Genomic DNA, 17,885 nt, shown 5'->3' on the forward strand with positions numbered 1-17,885 from the left:
GGGGGGGGGGGGGGGGGGGGGGGGGGGGGGGGGGGCCGAGATTAAGCGAGGGCGGCGGCTGCGGCGGCTGCCCCCTCTGGCTGCGGGCGTGACGGTGACCGCGGGGGCCCCGGGCATGGGCGGACGGCGGAGCCCTCCTTGCGCTTTCCGGACAGGCAGAGGCCGCCTCGCCTCCCGCGAGGCAGCAAGAAGTGCCCGCCGCGCCCTAGCATGGGGCGGGGGTGGGGAACGGAGGAGGGGGGCGCCTGCTCTCCGGCCCCACCGCCAGAAGCGGGGGGGGGGAAGGGAGTCCCCTGTTGCCATGGCGAAGGAGGAAGCCTCCCCCCCTCCTCCACACCCCCCCCCGCCGCCCCCGGCACCGGGGGCATGGGATGGGAGTGCCACGGGCGAGAAGCGCCCCTTCCGTGCTCGTGCCCAAACAGGTGCCTCCGCCTCCTCCCCCCTCCTCCTCCTCTCGCGCCCCCAGTGAATGGCGGGGGAGGAAGCGCGTCCCCCTCCGTCCGATGGCTGGGGGCGGCCGTGGGACTCTCCGCCTCCGCGCCCCTTTCTCCAGCAGCAGCAGCAGCAGCAGCAGCAGCAGCGGGCAATACGTTGGCGGTGGTGAGGTTTTGCATGGGGGAATGAAAGAGCAGGGATTTGGGCGGCGCAGAGCCGGAGCCGAGGAGCTGCGGTGCAGCAGGCGTGCGCTGAGTCGTGTGCGCGCCTGGAGGAGAGGAGGAGGAGGAGGAGGAGGAGGAGGAATTTATGGCCCTCTTGGACAGGCATTTCTGTGATGATTCGTTTTACTGGACGTGGGTCTGTCTACAGGTCCCCCCCACCCCCCGCGGTGACTTAAATTGACCGCTGCATGCTGACTTTGGGAGTTTGTCGGCTCGTGATTATTTAATAGATGTGTAGTATTTGAGTTTGGATGGAAACATTTTGATATGGATGGGGAATGGGATTTAATCGATGAACATTTATTTCAGAGCAGAAAGTGATCTTGACGCATTTTTGTGATGTGTGAGCGATTGGTCTTTCACCTCTGAGGCTGCATGATTGTCCCCTCAAGCTAATCTGTTAAATTAGAACATGGTGTAATATTATTACTGGGTGCAATCTGTTGAAGGTTGCATGAATTTAAATGATGAGGAAATCTGTGAGATCTAATTTTTTTTACCCAATATTTTGCAGTGTGACCCTATGCAGTGACTCTGAGTTCAGTGGGACATTCTCAAGTGAATGTGCATAGGATTGTAAACCTTAGTTCAACTGATTTCATTGAGACTGAAACATGTATAAATCTTTCAGGATATTGCATAGTTGGATGATTGTCTAGAGGGGTTTATAATAAACTTGAAATAACAGGATTTTAGGTTGGGCTCCTTCAAAGAATGTAAAGGTTGCACAGATGTATACAAAATCAGTAAAATGAAGGAAAAGACTGGCCTATAAACACATTGCAGTTATGATGTATATGTCCACAGCCATAGTTTGTATAGGGGCTTTGGTATTTGAGTAGTACTTCACAATAGTTGAATATATGTGTTGCAGAAGAAACAGAAAAGTATGGGGTTTGTGGATCTGTGAATTGGTGAAGTAGTATGGTGGAAAGTGTCATTACATGATAAACATGCTGAAGAGTTTTGATATAGTTTTAATGGATTGAGTTCCAAACCAATGCACTGGCTTACACTACTTATTTAGTTTGTCTTATCCTGTGTATAGAATACAGTGCTCACAATAGAAATGGATAATAGAGCTATTTTCTAGGAGTGTACATCAGTGTACTGATGATGGCATGAGATGGGATCAGGTGTTTCCTTCATTTGATGACCTGGAACAATTGACTAATTCTGTGCTGTTTCTACCAAACTGTTGTTAAATTTAGGACATGAGATTAAAAGTTATAATGCATAACTTAAAAGATTATGAGGACGGCATGTTCTCTGCTCTGCTACTAAGGTTCATAAACCTTATGTACATTTTGCTTTATTTATCTACTATAAAAATATCCTTGGCATGGCGATAGGCTTGCCAACTTCCAGTTAGGAAATTCCTGGAGATTGGGGGTGTGTGGAACCTAGGGAGGGCAGGATTTGGGTAGTGGAGGGGCTTCAGTGGGGTATAATGCCATAGAGTCCACCCTCCATTTTCTCCAGGGGAACTGATCTCTATAGTCTAAGGATTAGTTGTAATCCTGGGAGATCTCAAGGCCCCAGCTGGAGGGTGGCAGCCCTAGATGACAGTGATCTTATTGGAGTGATTACTTTTGCATAGTAAACAGAAGTCATGACTGCAGAGATTCAATTGCCCGCTCTGCTATATTCATGCAAACAAAGATTGCTTTTTATTTGTTTATTCAATTATTCCTTTAAGGAGCTCAGTGGGGCATACATCATTATCTTCCTGCATTTTATCCTCATAATAACCTTGTGAGGTAGGTAAGGCTGCAAAGAGAGTGACTGACTCAAAATAACACAGTAAGTATCATGGAAGAATGAGCATTTGATTCCTGGTCTCCTAGCTTGTAGTCCAGTACTCTTACCACTGCACCATGCTGTTATTTGGTACTTCTATCAGGCCTTGAGAAAATCTCACTGCCCCACCTGTAAAGTTACATAAGGAAGTTCCTCCAACGGGTAACCCCCAACTTGAAAGCTGCTATGGACAACAAGAATTGCAGGGAGTGGGTCTGAAAGGCCAGTAAGCATGCTCAGTGCTTGTCAGGTATTTTTTGCTTTTTTCTTTCTCTTTGGAAATGAAATATTTTTCTGTTTAACTAAGGAGTCCTCCATGTATGCAGAACCTCCTACTTTCTGTAAGTGACCCCTTTGTTGCTTTTTTGCTAGGCATAGGACTGTGAAGATCACTTTTAGATGAAGGGGTGGTAGTAATGATGATGAGATAGGTAAAAGCAAGTAGGGTTGTGTCCCTACTGTGTAGGTTTGTTAAAAGCAAGTAGGGTTGTGTCACCAGAAATAGCCTTGGCAGTTTTGCTCTTTTTGGTATCATTCTGCACTGTTGATGGAGTTATAGCTTGCATATTGACAATATGACCTTGGTTGTAATTTTGTAGCCCTCTTATGGTGTGAAATTAAGGCTTTTCCAAGTGATGAAGTACCCTTTCAAATGTTTATTAGAAATTAGTTGTTCATATACTTTTTTATAATGTACTGTTATATTAGTACTTGTAAGATAACTGTTGGTCTTGCTTATAACCAGGGATGGGCACAAACCGGGAAAATGGAGGTTCATCCTGGTATGAACCATGAACCTTCACTTTCCCATTTAATGAACCGGCTTGTGGTTCATGCGGTTCATGGCGTGGTAGAATGCCCCCTTCAGGCTAGAGATTCCAAACTTGCAGTGAGTCTCCAGCTGACTCTACCTGTCCTCCATGTTTGGTGAAGTTTGGATTTAGGGGTGTGTGTGAGTTACAGTCCCCCAAAGCAGGTCCCCCCAGGAAAGTGCTCTCTGGGGAAATCACAGCTGCATGTTCAGGAGTGTGTTGAACAGACCCCATGCAAGTTAGAGGCATCAAACTCGCAGAGGACCTCCCTGGGCTGCACCTCTTTCTGCTCTCCATATTTGCTGAGAATTGGCTGGGGGGGGCGGGAAGTAGCAGCCCCCCCAAAGCAGGTGCCCCCAGGAAAGTGCTCTCTGGGGAAATCACATCTGACCCTTCTCCTTGGGCCCAGGAGGCGGTCACCCACCTGCCTCTTCATTGGTGACTGGGTTTTGGGGGAGGTGGCCCACCACACTCCCCCTTGGGCCTGGGAAGTGGTCACCCAGTTGTAAAGATGGATGCTGGGGGTGGCCAGCCCTTCACCTTGTGCCCAGGAGGCGGTCACCTGCCTGCCTTTTCATTGGGGACATGGATTTTGGGGGTGACCAATCCTTCTCCTTAGGCCTGGGAGGCAGTTTGCATAGATGGATGTCAGTCCATGAAGTAGGTGTTGTGCTGGGAGGTAAATCTTGGTTCATGAGGTAGGTGTTGTGCTATGTGGTAGGTCTTGGTTCATGAAGTGGATGTTGGTACTATGATATAGATCTTGGTTCATGGGGTAGGTGTTGTGTTATGAGGTAGATCTTGGTTCATGAGGTGGGTGTTGCTCTATAAGGTAGATCTTGGAACACAACTTGTGAGGAGGCAGCCATGGATGGGGGAGGCTGGAAATGCTGATTCTTGGGTGACAGAAATCATGAGGAAGCAGATGTGGATGGGGGAGGCTTGAAGCAATTATTCTTGGGGGGACAAATCATGAGGAGGAAGACTTGGATGAGGGGAGGCTGGAAGTGACAATTCTTGGGGGGGATGCAAAGGCATAGGAGGAGGCGTACATTAACAGAGGGAGGCTGGAAGTACCAATTCTGAGGGGGGACACAGACACTTAGGAGAAGGTGTTCAAAAATCCCAGTGAGGGGGAATGTGGGTTCTCAGCCGAGGAACCCAGAAGCTAAGCCCCTCTGCTCAGTTTGAGCAGAAGGACAGGTGCCTCAGAGCCCTGAGTAAGCACGAAACACAACCCTGGCCAGGGAGAGTTGTTCACAAATCCCTATGTGGGAGGGCGTTGGTTCTAAGCAGAGGAGTCCAGCATGAGCAAAAGGACACTGTGTTATGCCATCAGCTGGATGTTGCTTGATGAGGTAGGTTGTGCAGTGAGTTGAATATCGGCCCTCTAGGTATGAGGCAGGTGTTTCATTACGGGGTGGATGCTGCTTGGGATGTGGGGGGACCTCCCACTCAAGCACCAAGAGTGCAACCTGCAGGCTGCATGCCAGATGATTCAAAGAGGAGTGGGGGAATGGGAGGAAGTGGGAGGAGACAGGGGTCCAGGATCTTTACTCCCTAAGGTCCAGAGAAAGGTAGCCCAGGAGCGGGAGGTTGACCTTGAGGAAGGCCAACTCATCCACCAGGGCCGTGTCCAGGCACGAGTGGTGAGGGCTGAGGATGTATCCCAGGTGGGAGAAACCTTCTCACTCTAGACACTGGGGAGGGGGCAGGAGAGGCTCATGGCCAAGCTGGACAGGTTAGACCAGATGGCAGCCTTGCGCAACCAGTACTCCAGGGGACTGTAGTCAGCAGGCTCAGGGGGTTCGGCAAGGTACTCCCCCACCATCACCTCCACCAAGCCCTCCGCCAGGGCACCCCTGGCCTCCCCAATGCCACTGACCTCCCAGCTCACCACTGAGGACCGGTACTGGGGATCCTTCTTGGTTGGGCTCTTGGGGGCTGAAATGTTGGACTGCTGCTCCTCCTCGGCTTCCTCTTATTCCCCAGCCTCTTCCATCCTCTGATCTCTCTGGCCACATCAGTTCGCCTGTAGCTTCTGTACTTCTCCTGTAGAGGTCCTGCCTCCATTGCAGGAACTCTGTGTTACGGAGAGCGATGCTGCCCTTTGTATGGGGGTCACAAATGCAGGACATTTTGTACTTCCCCTCCTTGCAGAGAGGATGTAACTGAGCAGCCACACCCACCCACAACTTCTCTTCCAAGGCCCTGGCCCTCAAGAGAAGAGCTACCCCCTGCTTCAGTGCAGAGGCCAGTGCTTGGTCCAGCCTGCAGATCAGGGGGGTGACTTGCCCCAGGCTGGCCGTATGGAAGCAGAGGATGTTGGTGGTGTCCTGGAATGTCTTCAGGACACATACTGTTTGGGAGAGAGTCAGCCAGTCATTAGAGCTTATGCTGAGCTCCTAATTTCCGTGTAGGATGGGCATAGAGGAGATGATGTCCCGCACTGCACTCTTCTGGTCTAGCAGATGCACAATCATTGTGTAGGTGGAGTTCCAGTGGGTGGGCATGTCCTGTATGAGCCTGTGTTTGGGCTCCTCCCTCTCCCTGCCTCTTGCGCAACTGGTGGACAGACTTGATATTGTGAGAGAAGTGAGCAGCTAGGTGCTGGCAGGTCTCCAACAAGGAGCACGTCTCCAGTGTGGCTGCATCCCAGGTAGGCTTGACACTGCTCCCCAGCCCGAGAGCATCCCTCACCACCAGGTGCAGGGTGTTTGCTGGGCAGATGATGCCTTGAGGCACACAACCTTCACCACCGCCAGCATGACCATGTCCCACAGAGGATGTACCCACGCCCACTCACTCCCTGAGGCTAGCCTGGATTGCGGCAGCAATGTTCTTCATCATGTGGTCTGCATTCATCCCTTGCACATGGAGCAGAACCACTTTGTAGCCTGGTGGCAGGACTGTCTCTTCCTCCTGGGCCCCTGGTCTTTCCCCAGCAGTCCGGAGGTCTTTCTGTTGCCACCAGTGGGCACTGAGGGAGAGGTAGCCATGCTGCTGGCTGCTCCACAGGTCTGCCATGAAGTGCACGGTCTGCCCCCGCGCTCTGGACAGTTCGACCTTCCCCATCACCACCGCAGAGCAGTGCATGGAGGCCAAGACTTGCTGGCAGGAGCTGGCAAAAGACCACATCCTCTACGATGGATAAAGGTTGTTGGTTAACCATGGCAGCCATCTCACAGACGAGGCGAGTGATTGCCTCCTTGGCCTTCCCTCTAGCCCTTTTGCTTGGCAGCACCAGTGTCCCCGTGGGAATGACCTCCTTGAGGGTGGCCTGCCTGTGGCTGGAGGTTCCACTCCCACCGACAGCAGCCTCAGTGTGAGTCTTTTTGCTTGGAGGGGACTCCTGCTCCTCCCCCCTTCTTGCTGCCGAGACAAAGCGGGCCTCTTCTTCCCCATGCAGGGTGTCACTTTGTTCTAGAGGCAACAGTCTTGGGTGTGCCTTCTACAGGTGTCTGCGAAGGGTGGAGGATGATAAGTGTGTGTGTGGGGGTTTCGAGACTCTCCGGATCTGGAGATTGCACACCAGCCGCTTCGTCACATTGGGGAGAGTGCAGAAATGGTCCCTGAAAACAGGGACCAAAAATTGGGGCAGCCTGGAGGCTTAGCTACTGTGGTGTGGTTCTAGGCTGGGAGGACTAACAGAGGGGTGGACTTGAGGCAGGAGCAGCCCCAAAGAGTTGGGATTTGGAGGGGCTGGATGTTTCCTACCACCCCCTAATTCACCACTGTCAGATTCTTCCTCCGCAAACAGTTTTAGCAACTGCTCTGGTTTTGGCAGCGCTAATAGCTCTTCTGCCTCCAAGTGCATCCACAAAAACACTCTGGGCAAAAGAGGCTCTGCCTCTGAGACCCCTGGTGACATCCTAGTACAGCTGGGCACCGGTGGGCTGGCAGGATGGGCTTGTTCCACAGGGACGGGGGGGGGGCTGTGGGGCAGGAGGGGGACTTGTTCCCCTCGTGATGAGCACCCCTGGCCCCCACTCACCCTCATGGCACAGAGGGGTGTTGACTGTTAGGCGGGAGGGTGGGTCCTCAGCCAAGGAACCTGCTTTCTGAGCCCCTCTGCCTGGCCATAGCAGAGGGACAGGTGGTAGGTCAGAGCTCTGAGACCACCAGACACTGCCCTATCCAGGGACAGGTGTGCAAAAGTCTCTGCCTGGCTGTAGCAGAGAGACAGATGCTCAGAGAGCCCTGAAGCACCAACACTGGTCACAGTGCTCGTTCCCTCTCTGCCTCTAACAAATAACTCCCTTGCTGCCTAACTGTCTGCTGCCAAGTAAAAAGAGCTGTGTGTGAGCTGGGGGTATATATCCATTCTGCTCCTATAGAGCAGAATGGGAACGGTCTTGTTGGTAGCCAGAGCTGCCTTCCAAGCTTTGGAGGGCCACTATAGGTGTTTCCAGGGCTGCAGAAGTCCATCCTCCCCTCTGTTGCTTGAATAATTAATTCATCATTGCCAGTGTATCACCGCTGCATGAACCCCCATGAAAAACACGGTGGTTCATTGGAGACAAATCTCACAAACCAAGGCTTCACAAACTACAGACCAGCCATGTTCGTGATGGAATTAGGTTTGTAGCAAGGTTTGTACCCATCCCTACTTATAACTCCACTACTTTATCGAAAATCCTATAGGGCAGTATGATTTTATAGTTACTCGGCACTGTTAACATTGCACTAGTCTAGTCTGCAGTGAGAGTTGGGGTTAATGTGCAAAGTGGCAATGGAGGCCTCAAAAATGCCCTCTAAATTAAACTTTTAAAGCTCATATATTATGAGAGGGCACCTCTAGCTCTGCTAAATCTTATGCCAGTATTGTATCCACTTTTACTACTGGTATTACTCCTAGGGGTCATTTCGTAGAAAAAGAGGTGCAGGAGCTCATTAACATAGCTCATTAGCATAACTTATTTGCATATGACACCCCCCCTGACACCACCAGAAGTGTGTCAGAAGGCAACACCCACCGCTCAGGCTCCACTGGACTGTTTTGGATTGCTAGCTATTTGGGTGGGGGGGGGGAAGCGTGCAGATCTGTCCTCGCAGAAGAGGGAGAGCTTGTACCAGAATAAAACTTGGTCTTAAAGGTGCCACTGGACTGTTTTGGACTGGGGTGGCTGTGGGGGGGCCCCTGCGACTTACCTGGCTGCTTCTTGCTCTGACTGAGGGCTGCTGGGAGCAGGGGAGAGGGGCTTGTTTAATGTGCCCGCCCCCTGGGTTCTTTACTGCCGGAGCTCCACACCTGTGTGCTCCTGCAGGAAATGACCCCTGATTATTCCTATTCCTTTCGTATACATAAGTAAATAAATATTCCATGTTCCGCAAGGATCAAATTTATTGGAAGTATTCCATTTATCCTGCTTTGTTTTGAGGCAGTGTGGGATACAAGCTATGATATGAGGAACTGGACCTTATATTCTAGCTTTACCTCAGTCTTATTAGGTGGCCATTGACAACTATCTCACAGTTTAGTTAACTTCATGAGGTTGTTGTCAAAAAGCAATGAAATAATTCCTTCTAAACTATCCTGAGCTTCTTGGGAAAAAGTGGGTTACAGAAGCTCCTAAAATCCTTCAAGTGGGGGAGAGGAAGAGCGGCTGTACCCACAGTCTTCACATACCAAAATGTCGCAGTGCACTAATTGAAGCAGCAGCTTTGGTCAGTTTTCTGTGGTTTGTTTTCAGCATGTAGCTTGTAGAAATATGGAATCAACAAAAATGATTTAATCAGAGATGTAAATATGGATGTAAAGCATGAAAAGCATGAAAATGAATTGTAGTTCCAAAGTATTGCTTGTAAATGTTTGAAAAGCTGTCATCTGTATGCAGACATGGCTGTTATCGTGGTCACTAAATGTCTTATCTCTATTGCTTTCTGACGCTAGATTTCTATAGCATTGTAATATGATAAGAGGCTTATTTCATTCTTCCTCTGTGGTGGGTGATTCCCATCCATCATTTAGAGAGGCAGAACAGATTTCAATTACTTCCTGTTTCCTGTGGTGGGAGTCACCCTAGGCTCAGTTCTTTTCCTGCCTCAGTAGGGAGAGCAGCTAGGTGTAGGCTCTGCCTAACCCTATCTTTTTTTCTGAGTTAACTTACTTTCACTTTCTCCTTCCATCTCCTTTGCTGTTCCATCTCTCTCCAAAGAAACTACTTTAAAAAAATCCTTTCCTTTTTCCTTTCTCTGTCTTATCCTCCCATCTCCTTTGGAGGTTGAGGATTGCCGGGCCGGTTGCTCTTTTAACGGGAGGGGATCTCCCAGACCACTTTCCATGGCATCAAGAGTGGTATTTGCCCATTGATCCATATCTATCGTATATCCTAGATCTTTGTTCCATGCTAACATGTTTGTGCTGACCATTTCATCTTGTAGGTGGTCCTCTAACAAAAAGCCATATACTCTCTGAATTAGCTTGTCACTTGAGGATAGCCAGATCTTATCTAATTCAGTTTGTGCTTCTTGAAACCCTACTACCATATCTTTAGCATGTCTGGATCTGAGTTGCATGGGTTCCCACCAAGTTAATTTTAGGTTATATAATTCCAATAGTGTTTCTTCTGGTTTTAAATTGTTATTCTCATCTAGCAATGTTTGATAATTTGCTCTGTCACCCGGGTTAATAAGAGATGGTTTTATATATGCTTCTAGAGGCGAGACCCATTTGGGGGTCTTCTTATAATATTTTCCTTTAATTTCATTCCATACCCATAACAATGCTCCTCTAATCATATGTTGTTTAAAATTTGAATGAATTTTATCTTTTCCGTACCAAATGTAGGCATGCCAACCCATGTTCAGGTCGTGCCCTTCCAGGTTTAGCATTCTAATGTTGTCAAAAGTTAGCCAATCTTTAATCCAAGTTATGGCTGCCGCTTGGTAGTATATTTTCCAGTTGGGTAGCCCAAAAACCCCTCGTTCTTTCCTCTTTTGGAGTGATTTCTGTCTAATTCTAGCTTTTTTTGGATGCCAAATAATTTTTTTTATCTCTTTGTCCATCTCTATGAAGAATGTGGAGTTTTTTTTAGTATGGGTATATTCTGGGCTAGGAATAAAATTTTTGGTAATACCATCATTTTTATGGTGGATATTCTACCCATTAAAGATAATTGTAAGGTTTTCCATCGCGATAAGTCTTTCTTAATTCCCTCTAGTAGTTTATAGTAATTGTCTTCAAGTATTGTACTAATTCTGTTAGATAACATTATTCCTAAATATTTGGTCTTTTTCACCACTTCTATGTTTGTTATCTTTTGTAAGTCTTATATTACCTTATCCTTGCAGTTTTTTGTTATTATTTTGGTTTTTTTCAAATTGAGTTTTAATCCAGCTTTTCCTCCAAATTCCTGTATAGTGTTTAATACGTATTGACTTGAAGCTGTTGGGTTTTCCATTATAAATACTACATCATCCGCGAATGCTAAGAGCTTAAATTTCTCCCCTTTTATTTTAAGTCCTATTATTTTCTTATCCTCCCTTATCTCATTATTTAATGTTTCTAAAGCGAATATAAATAGTAAAGGTGAAAGTGGGCAACCCTGCCGTGTTCCTTTTTGGATCTCAATTTGTGAGGATGTGTCTCCATTTATAATTATATTAGCACAAGGGGGTGGGACCCGCGATACTTGTGGGGGTGGGAGGGACCTCCACACAGGAGGCAGAGGAGGAAGCAGCAGGAGGAGGTAAGTTCCCCCATCCCACCGGTTCCTCCCCCGTCGCCTCCATCCCCCCCGCTCGATCTCCCCCCCTTCCCTTCCCCCCCGGTTTCGAAGCGAGGCCCAAGCAGTAAGCTGCTCGTTCCCTGCGCAGGCGCAGGGGACGCTCTGTTACTTTTGGGGGGATTTAAGTATCCCCCCGATATTTTTTTCAGGTTTTAAGTTTTTTGTGTACACCTGGGGACTGTACCAAGTGTGCACAAAAGTCTCCCTCCCCCCCAGGTGCCCCTGATGCGCGGATTTAGGTATCCGCACACAGGGGGCATCTTTGGAATTAGATATATAGATATTGTCTGTTATATATTGCCCGTATCAGTGTTAAAAACAGTGGTCTGCATGTCCAGCTATTTAATTTTTGAAGGACAAATTCCCAAGACAAATTATCAAAGGCTTTTTCTGCATCCATAAACATCAAAGCCATTTGCTTTTCTGGGTGTTGTTCATAATAGTCTATCACATTCATAATTGTCCTCATGTTGCTTTTTATTTGCCTTTTTGGTAGGAAGCCTGCTTGATCCTGGTGTATCACCTGAGCTAGTACTTTTTAAAATCTTGTTGCCAAAATATTTGCAAATATTTTGTAATCAACGTTCAAGAGTGATATTGGCCGATAATTTTTAATGTCTGTAGGATCTGAGTCTGCTTTGTGTATTAGGGTTATTGCTGCTTGATACCATGAATTTGGTAATTTACCTACTATTCCTATTTTTTAAAAAATACATTTATTTTCATTTTTTCATTACTATTCCTATTTTTTGTAATAACTCTTTAAATAGCTGACTAATCTGCTCCTCAAAGGTCTGGTAAAGCTCCGCTGGAATTCCATCTGGTCCTGGAGCTTTTTTCTTTTTCTGTTTTTTTATTGCCTCAATTACTTCACACATTGATATGTTTCCATTTAACAATTCTCTCTGTTTCTTCTCGAATTCTCTATAGTTTTTATCTTGTAGGTATTCCCTTATTTTTTCCTTATCTTGACCTTCCTGTTTATATAACTTCGAATAGAATTTTTCTACAATTTCTTTCAGATCTTGTATATCTTGTTTGAGGTTCCCCTTATCATTCTTTAGTGCTAAAATAGTACGTTTCTCCCTTTCCTTCCTTAATCTATATGGTAGCCACCTTGTTGGTTTATTTGCGATATCAAAAAAGTATTGCTTTGTATATTCTTTTTTTTGGCTATCTCCTGTGTTAATAGTAAGTTCATTTCATGCCGCAGAAGTTTTAACTTATTTTTCCCTTCTAAATCACTCTTTCTTTTATCTTCTTGTGTTTTAATTTTTTGTGATATTTTCATATATACTTCCCTTCTTTTCTTCTTTCTCCATGCTTCCTGACTTATACACCACCCTCTTATATACACTGACTGTTTCCCACACTGTCTCTATGGATGTTTCTGGTTGTATATTTCTTTTAAAGAAGTCTTGAATCTCTATCTTAGTGTTTTTTATGAATTCTTTATAATTTAGGAGACCTATATTCATTCTCCATCTAGGTTTTTTCCACCTCTCTTTGAACGAAAGTAAGATAGGGTTATGGTCTGCGAACGTTTTTGGTAGTATATCTGCCTCCTCTAAGCCCTGCAACCATCCCGATGTTGCCCATGCCATATCTATCCTGCACCATGAGTTGTGTCTAGCAAAGTAGAACGTATAGTCTTTAGTTAACATGTTTCTTGTTCTCCATACATCCATTAAGTTATACTCTTCTGCCATGTCCATGAAAATTTTTGGCAGCTTTTGTCTCTTTCTTTGTTTCTTTTCAGATTTCCTATCTATTTTTATGTCATGTACTGCATTAAAGTCTCCCAGAATACACATATTCTGATCATCGAGTTTGTTTAACACTACGTATACTTTTTAATAAAAGGCCTCCTGTCTTAGGTTGGGGGCATATATATTTACTATTATACTTTCTTTACCTTGTCTTCTTATTTTAACTACTATGATCTACCTTCCTCATCAGCATACATTAACTCAGGTGCGAGTGATTCTTTTACATATATTACCACCCCATTTTTTTCCTAGTGCCAGAAGCTATAAATTCCTGACCCAATTTTTTGTTTGCTAAGTATTTACTATCACTTTTGTTATATGCGTTTCCTGTAGACATATAATGTCCGTTTTTATTTTGTGAATATGTGTCAGCTAAGCTGCCAAAAGTCTGGTGTATGTTTCTCTTTCTTGTGCATTCCTTCCCTTGCGCTTAATTGCCTCTTCGCTGCAAGGCATATCTCCCAAGGCCACTGGAGGAGTTGATGTGTCTAGCATTCGTGGGAAGCTTCTCACCCTCCCTGCTCCTGCAGCCGTTAGTTCTCAGCCAAATGCCCGCGTGCGGGGGAACCCATCTAATTGGGTACTACATGGGGGGGTGTATACGAATGCCCTATATCCTATTATGCGCATAGGTAACCTGCCATTCCTAACAGTGTTCATGTTACTGCATCTATGGCTTTTCAATAAAAGTAAAACCTTCCCGGAACCGTGTACTTCGTTGTTTTGCTGTGGATCCTGACATTCTGTTAGGAATCCTTTCATTCCCTATCTCAGCGCATCTATCATCCCGATATGAGTGACGGAGATGGGAAACCCTTACCTACGGAACCAGATGAGCCCAAGGAGCCAGACGAGGGGGAGAACCCCCCGGTAACAAAGGCCTACCACACCACCAGTGTCTGGAGCAGTGGGGGGGGGGGACTATCCCAAAGTACTCCTCAATGCATCTGTTCCTAACTCCCCAGGCTCCAAGGTACCGGGCTGGACAGAGTGGCAGACCCAGTTCCAGCTGGAGCCAGTTCAACCCCGAATTGACGGCAGAGACCTATCTACTAACGGGAGGCCCCCCGAGAGACAGTTTATATGACAGGGGCCCTTGCCGCGGCGGCGGGATTACCTCCCTTTGGAGTCCAGTTCGAGCCGATCGCTAACTCATGGATGACGAAGCGATCGAAGACCTGGAGTGGCCAGGTGTCCCTGGACAAGGGACTGGAACTAGCCAAGCGCATGGAGGTGGCTGACCAGGACATTCAGCACCTACAGCAGACCCTAGAGGAGGTCATCATGGCCATCCCAGTTTTGGTCACGAGAGCGATTGGGGAGGCCCCAGAAAGACGTCCGGCTGCCCCGGCCATGCTGGTGGGACCACCAGTGCCTGCCCCGAGGGTCCCCGGGCCACCAGGTGAGGTGCCGGCACCGTGGCCGGGAGAAGTCCCAGTACCTGCACAAGGGGCCAGGTGATTCTGCGCCCGAAAGACCTAATCGAAGCTATGTTTGACGGAAATCCTGATGAACTCTCTTATTTCGTGGTGCGAGTGCAAAAGTTCGTGGATCGCTCAGGCCACTTGTTTCCGGATGATAGCAGCCAAATTGATGTCGTGGCTGCGTGACTCCGAGGCCCAGCAGCCACGTGGTACGTGGGACTGCACAATGCTCGGGGCCCCGAACTCACCGACCTGGCTGCTTTCATGTGTGCGCCACGAGCCCAATTTGAGGATCAAAACGTGGGGCGAAGAGCACGAGCGTACTTGCGCACGTTGAAGCAAGGACACAGAATGGTGCGAGAATACTCAGCGGAGTTCAAACTACATGTGGCCAAGTTACAAAATTGGCCTGACAACGTACTAGCGGAGATGTACCGTGTAGGGTTAAACACGGAGATACGGGAAACGGTCTTGAGGTTGGTCGACCCAATCTCCCTCATGGCGTGGATGCAAGAGGCAGAGAGTGCCGAGAACCACTTACAAAACTTGCGGTTGGATATAGCAGCAGCGCAGGGGGGGAATGACCCCTACGACTCTCAAGCCTAAACCACCAAGGCAACTGGATGCAACGAGGGAGCAGCGGATGCGACAAGGTTTGTGCCTGAAATGTGGGGAATGGGGCCACTTCGCGGCTGACTGTGGGCAACAAGTGTGCCGGGAGAAACCTGACGGAACCAAGGGGCGCCCATCCACTCTGGCGAAGAAACCAACCAGGAAACCGAAATTTGCCAAAGCTCTACAAGCCTCCCTCGAAGAGGAGGAAGGAGACTCGAACAACGAGGACCACGAGCCGGCGGGAAACGGATCGGTCCTGCTGTAGATGACACGGAACGGCAGGGCCCTCAACGAGAGGCGCCAAACGTGGTGAGCAATTACCCCTCTCTCTTTTTCGTGACTGTTTTGCTATTGAACCCGACCCTTGGACCCACCTTAGAGCAAAAGCTATTATTGACTCAGGGTGCGGGAGAGACCTGATAAGCCCCTCCTTGGTTGCGGGACTTGAAGCTGGTGTGGTGAAATTAAAAGACCCCATAATCTTCACCCAGATGGATGGGTCTACGATGAAAGACCCATGCATATACGAAACAGCGCCATTACGAATGGGGCGGGGGATCATTGGGAATCCCGAACCTTTGTGGTCACCCTAGCGGCATGCTTTCCCCTCGTATTGGGGGCTCCCTGGCTGCACGGGCATGACCCTTTTATCCTGTGGGAAGAGGGGGGGTGCAGTTCATCTTTCCCAGATGCCATGAGCACGGATGGGATGCTAAGTGGGGAAAGAAACCTCCTCTAGAGACCCCAGGAGCACTCTTAGCCCAAGAAGAACTGCTTTCCATTCCTCCGGAGTATCGGGACTTCGCTAAGGTGTTCGGGGAAGAGGAAGCGGATGAGTTGCCACCCCATAGACATTCAGACTGCAGCATCGAACTTGTACGAGGGGCTAAGCTGCCTAAGGGGCGGATTTATGCAATGGGGCCGGCTGAGAAAGAGGAACTTAAAAAGTTTATCGAGAAAAACCTGGCGAGGGGTTTCATCAGGCCGGCTTCGTCCCCCTTTGCGGCCCCGGTGCTCTTCCGGAAGAAAAAGGATGGGGGTTTGAGGCTCTGCATGAATTACCGGGGTTTAAATGCAGTGTCCTCTACCAATGCCTACCCTATGCCTTAAAGATTTGCTAGCCGAGGCGGCTAAAGGAAAAATCTTTTCTAAGTTAGACCAGAGAGACGCATATTTTCAGTTGTGCATAAAGGAAGGAGACGAACCAAAAACTGCATTCAACACTCCCCTGGGCCAATTCGAATACCTGGTGATGCCCTTCGGGCTTCAAAAGGCCCGGGGGGTCTTCATGAACTTGATAAGCGAGGTGTTGCACAAGCATCTGTTTAAAGGGGTGTTCGTTTACCTTGATGATATCCTTTTGTACTCCCCCGATGTCCCCTCACATGTGAAGTTAGTGAGGGAGGTGTTGAACACGTTTCACAAGCACAAACTGTTTGCAAAACTGTCCTATTCCACAAGACACACATTGAGTTTCTGGGCTACCACATTTCCAACAAAGGACTGGAAATGGACCCGGGGAAGATCCGGGATGTTTTGGGGTGTGAAGCGCCTCGGACCAGGCGCCAATTACAATCCTTCCTTGGTTTCGTGAACTTTTATCATTCCTTTTTGCCCAACTTTGCCCAAGTCAGCCTCCCCCTCATGGACCTTCTGAAAACAAAGGGAAAGGGTCCGGAGGCCACACGACCTGGCACCCCGCTTCCCTGGTCTACGGAGTGCCAGGAGGCATTCATGCGCTTGAAAGCCCTCTTCACATCAGAGCCGGTGCTGGCTCACCCCAATGAATCTAAAAAGTTCATTGTGCAAACTGACACGTCTGACGTGGCCATGGGGGGCCATCCATTGGCATATGTGTCTAAGAAATTTAATGACTCAGAGAGAAATTGGTCTGTGTGGGAGAAGGAAGCGGGGGCAATAAAACTGGCGCTCTCTACATGGAGGCATTGGCTGGAGGTTGCTAAGGTCCCCTTTGAGGTGTGGACAGATCACAAGAACTTAGAGACTCTCAAGACACTCCGTTGCTTGAATGCTAAACAACTGAGAGGGGCAGACTTCTTCTCTAAGTTTCAATTCACCTTCCACCATTTTCCGGGTTCGGCAAATTCGTTGGCGGATGCCCTCACGCCTCCCCCAGCATGACAGTCAAAGGGAGGTCATCCTTTTTTTTTTGATTTAATTTTTTTTTATTTTTCAATGAACAATTAAAAGGGGCAGACTTCTTCTCTAAGTTTCAATTCACCTTCCACCATTTTCCGGGTTCGGCAAATTCGTTGGCGGATGCCCTCACGCCTCCCCCAGCATGACAGTCAAAGGGAGGTCATCCTTTTTTTTTTGATTTAATTTTTTTTTATTTTTCAATGAACAATCAAAACAAGTTAGCATAACATTTTTGCATCAGATAGGCATGTCTCCAAAAATTTTATAACATATGTAAACAATTGTTCTCCAGTGGTTCGGTCAGCGGGACAGTCCGTACTATTGGGATAAGCTCCGCCCCCTTCCTGCAGGGTCGGCTCCAGACTTTGATTCCTGTGAGGCGGGGCTTATCCTCCTTTGCTTCCCCAGTTCTTGCCGGCCCTGCTTAAGAGCAGGACGTGCTCCAGCAGCGCTCAGTGGGAGCGCTTTCTTTAACAGGAAGAAAAGAAAAAAGAAGAAAAGAAACCGCAGCAGCGGCGAAGAGAGAGGGCGAGCTAACCTGAGCTGGTTTCCTTCCAGTCTCAGCGGAGCTCAGTGGAAGCCCTGGGTGTCCGTCCGCTGGCCTTACCCTTCCTCGGGGAGGAGGGCCTGCCCCACACAATCCTCAGGGGGTGCGGAGGAACCTGATTGCGAGCGTACCCACGGGGAACCGGTGGATCGCCGCAACATAAAGAGATGAGTCATTCGTTATCCCTGCGGGGGTGAGTACAGAGGGGTCCCGACAAACACTCTTAAGGGGGAGTGGAATTGCAGGGACTGGAACAGCCGCGGGATCTTCCCTAGCGGAGAGGTTCGTTGTTAACGGAACCATCGAACGCGGGGTGGAAAGGAGGGACTGAGGCTACTCCACAAGCTTTATCTGCTCTGGATAGCTCAG

Source organism: Gekko japonicus, unplaced genomic scaffold, assembly GCF_001447785.1.
Source record: "Gekko japonicus isolate JY-2015 unplaced genomic scaffold, Gekko_japonicus_V1.1 scaffold3273, whole genome shotgun sequence".
NCBI lineage: Eukaryota > Metazoa > Chordata > Lepidosauria > Squamata > Gekkonidae > Gekko > Gekko japonicus.